Below are 4,614 nucleotides of genomic sequence, written 5' to 3' on the forward strand. Positions count from 1 at the left end.
TCAAGACTTGCAAGACATTTTCGTCTTGCGAAGCAAGCCCATAGGGAAATTCGTCCTGCAAAGCGCATCAAAAAACGGAAAACCCTTTCATCTAGCAGGTTTTCCGTCTTGCGAGGCATTCGTCTTGCGGGGCACCACTGTACCATTACAAAAATAACTGAAGCAGCAGCAGCAGCAACTTCAATCTTTAGTCAAAGCCTTTTGTCCCAGAATCCGTAAGAACTCTGGGAAACGGGCAAGTACTACGCCAGATCTTGATTGAGTTATCATAGCCTATCCCTCTGGCCAACTGCTTCAAAACCAATTGTCATGTGGAACAGGTGGTCCCTGGTTGGGATAACTTCCTTGTTCTCTTGATCAGGCCAATGGTATCGTCAAGCAAGCGCTGTTTGTCACAGATATAGTACATATAATAAAGATCTGTCCCAATTACTAAGACTTTGCTCCACACTTTAGAAAAGACGACCACTTGTAAATTCCTCTTCGCTACATTCCCTCACTGTTCCCAGCACGCTTGATATCATCTGGGTGAACAGATGGGCTTTATGGTTCATTTCAAACTGTTCAGTCAGTCAACCAGCACAAATTGCATTAATTCCCTCACAGTTTGAGAACAAAGAGCCAAATACTCTGTGAACGGCACACTGTAGGTGGGAATCAGAGATTCCCTGCCATTAATTCAAAGCTGTTTTAAACAAACACACACCTATATCTATATCTATGATCACCAGGGCATCACAGAAATATTATCTACCACAGGGGTGAGATTTTTTTTAAAGACTAAGTGCCACATTCCCTTGTGGGCAGCCCTATGGGAGCTGCAATGGATGTGACTCTTAAGATTATATTCTAGCCATGCAATAAAGTCAGGTTTCTAGACAGACAGACAGGCAGGCAGGCAGGCAGGCAGACAGGCAGACAGACAGACAGACAGAGACAAGCGTGGGGGAGAAAGTTGATTCAGTTCACTTTTAAAGATGAGCCAAAACCACTCTTTCTGAAACAATATGCAATGCCACCCTTTCAAATTCATACTTCTTCAAATTTTGCAATGCATTTCTTCAGGCACATAATATATATACCAGGGTAAAGGTAAAGGGACCCCTGACCATTAGGTCCAGTTGTGGCCGACACTGGGGTTGCAGCGCTCATCTCACTTTACTGGCCGAAGGAGCCGGCGTACAGCTTCCAGGTCATGTGGCCAGCATGACTAAGCCGCTTCTGGCGAACCAGAGCAGCGCACCGAAACACTGTTTACCTTCCCGCCAGAGCAGTATCTATTTATCTACTTGCACTTTGACGTGCTTTCGAACTGCTAGGTTGGCAGGAGCAGGGACCGAGCAACGGGAGCTCACCCCGTCGCGGGGATTCGAACCACCAACCTTCTGATCGGCAAGTCCTAGGCTCTGTGGTTTAACCCACAGCGCCACCCACGTCCCTCTATATTCCAGGGTAAAGTGCACATGAAAGTGCATATATTTGTGAAACTATCTTGCAAAAATGGACATTAGAGAAAACTGCTTGCCAAAATGCTATTAGTCAAAACTGTATACAAAAAAGTTTTTATTAGTAAAATGTGCACTAAAGGCTGGTGGATTTTCATGGGGATCACAAAAATAATAACCACAAATTGTGGAAATGTTGAGAAGGGAAATTAAGATTAAAAAAATAAAATAGAAATTTGGAGAACTGAAATGGACAGATATGTCTGCTACTTATCCAGGCAAGCAAGAGACATTACCATGGGGAGGTGTGTGTGTGTCACAAGAAGTGTGCCAGTCCTGGGCCAAAAGGAACGGCCCCTGGCCCTGAGGCCCCCCCATGCCTGATCTACCAAGACTGTGTGCACAAAAAAGAAGTGATGACACCAGCCTTTCCAAACTGTACTTGTACAGTGGTACCTCGGGTTACATACGCTTCAGGTTACATATGCTTCAGGTTACAGACTCTGCTAACCCAGAAATAGTGCTTCAGGTTAAGAACTTTGCTTCAGGATGAGAACAGAAATCGTGCTTCGGCAGCACGGCGGCAGCTGGAGGCCCTATTAGCTAAAGTGGTGCTTCAGGTTAAGAACAGTTTCAGGTTAAGAACGGACCTTTAAACAAATTAAGTACTTAACCCGAGGTACCACTGTAGTGCCTAACTGTTTTCAAGCCTAACAGACCCCAAACTTCTTGAGGGTGGGAAATGAGATGAGGTTCCTGACTAACTGCCACAGTGGAGAACTTCCCAGTGGATGAGAGATACTGGATAGCCCCTGGAAATAGACAGTATGTTCTCATGGGCAATTTGGGTGCAAATGACTATTCAGTCACCCTGGGAACCTTAAATACTTGTTTTTTTACCATTTCAAATTTGTTGTCATATTATCTGAGAAGCATTTCACCTACCACACACCTGAGGAATATCCCACTTGCTCATATCTTAATGCCATATATATTCCCTTGGGTGCCATCTGGGCAGACACTCTCTAATTTGTCTCCTTTGCTGTAGAGTTGACTATTCTGAGAAAGGAGCATTAATATAGCCCAGGGATGGGGAACCTGTGGCCCTCCTGATGTAGCGGGACTTCATCTCCCATCATCCCTGATCACCGGCTATCCTGGCTAGGGCTGATGACAGCTGTGGTCCAGCAATACCTGGAGAGTCACAGGTTCCCCAATGCTGGCACAAATCACGCTCCTTCCTCTGAATGGCTGTCTTACATTGTCATTGCTTAATGCTTCACAAACATTTAATTCCAATAATGTGTGCTCTCATTCCAGGGATGAGGGATAATTTCTTGGTGGTTTCCCATTAAGTGTTTTGGACCACAATTTATCTGGCTTTCAACAACCAAGAAATTAGCGCATAGCCCTTAATGCTGAAAGCTTTTTTACACAGGGCATCATCAGCGCTCTAAGAGGAGACAGTTAATATGGTATTACTTAGCTTAATAGGCTCTCAGGAAACAGAGTAAGGTCAAATCAGCCAAGTCAAAGGGGCAGTCCCATTCCAGCTCAAGCAGAACAGTGGCATGAGAAGATACAGGGAAGAGGGATTAGCCTTTTGACATTTTATATGCACGAATCTCTCTGAGAGTAAAATGGCTCTAGGCCAGTTCTACTCCTCTGCAACTATAAAATGGTATCCGAGACCTGTTTGGGGCGCCACCAATTTACAGCCGACAGTAATGTATTTTGTGTGGTGGGGATCCAGACCTAAGGAGCACTGGTTCCCAGCACAATACAAATGACACAGTGTGTGAGCAAGGCAAATGAGAGCCAGTGTGGTGTAGTGGTTAAGAGCGGTAGTCTCGTAATCTGGTGAACCGGGTTCGCGTCTCCGCTCCTCCACATGCAGCTGCTGGGTGACCTTGGGCCAGTCACACTTCTTTGAAGTCTCTCAGCCCCACTCACCTCACAGGGTGTTTGTTGTGGGGGAGGAAGGGAATGCAGAATGTTAGCTGCTTTGAGACTCCTTAAAGGGAGTGAAAGGCGGGATATCAAATCCAAGCTCTTCTTCTTCTTCTTCTCTGCTCACACAAGTCAGTCAAACAGTATCACAGAACCCAGCTCAAAGGCCGCCCACTCCTCTGACCTGGGCCCATCACTTAGCAATGTAGCTACCATTTCTCACGTTTTCATTTTAAAACCAAAAGTTATGATCTTTAAAAAGAAAAAAAAGAAAATCAGCTTTCGTGAACAGGGTGACTTCAATGACATCCCTGTTGTTGCCAAGAAACTACAAAGCAACATGCTTTATCTTTCCATTGCTCCCTAACTTTGTTATCCTGCTTTAGGTTGCTCAGACACTCATCTCTAATAAATACATCCTGAAGAGAGGGACAGGAGACGTTTAATCTTAATTTAGCAGCTTGCTTTTCTGTCTCTAACCACGAGTCAGCCTGAGAAGCATGTAGAATTTAGAAATAAAGTAAGTTAGTCTCTCAGTACAAAAACAGGAACATTCCTGTTAAAGATAACCTTTTCTAAGAAACCAGAAGCTTTTCTTTTAGGAGTCTTAGGTGCAGAGATTCCAAATGACCAGAAGAGACTATTTATGTATGTGACTACAGCTGCCCAGACTTTGTTAGGTCAGAGATGGGAAAGAAAATACAGCCCCTACCAAGGAAGAATGGCAGATAAAACTGATGGACTACGCTGAAATGGCAAAACTGACCAGAAGAATTAGGAACCAGGAAGAATAAATACTTGTAGTTGAAAGTTGAATTATGGTCTGTTTAAAGATTTGATAAAATTGGAGTAATAGAAGAGAAGCAGGAAAAAAATGTTGGCATAAGGATCCACAAAAGGGGAGGAGGGAAGTCAAAGGGGATTTACCGATTATATTTTAATTATTTTCTTTGTTGTTGCTTGTCAACCTGAAAATGCAAAAATAAACACACTCTCTCTCTCTCTCTTTTTTAAAGGAACATTCCTATACCAATGCTGGCTAATTCAGGGATTGAAATGGAATTGCCTCTATATTGGTGTTTAGTTCCTGCACTAGAGGAATTAGACACAGTTAATCAGCTTAAAACTAAAATAGACAGCAATGCAATGGCGGAGACTAGTGAACCACAGCTCTGCAGGCCTATTTTGACATTTAAAGGACACAATCACTATACAAAGA

This window comes from Podarcis liolepis, assembly GCF_965112155.1.
Source record: "Podarcis liolepis genome assembly, chromosome: 3".
Lineage (NCBI taxonomy): Eukaryota > Metazoa > Chordata > Lepidosauria > Squamata > Lacertidae > Podarcis > Podarcis liolepis.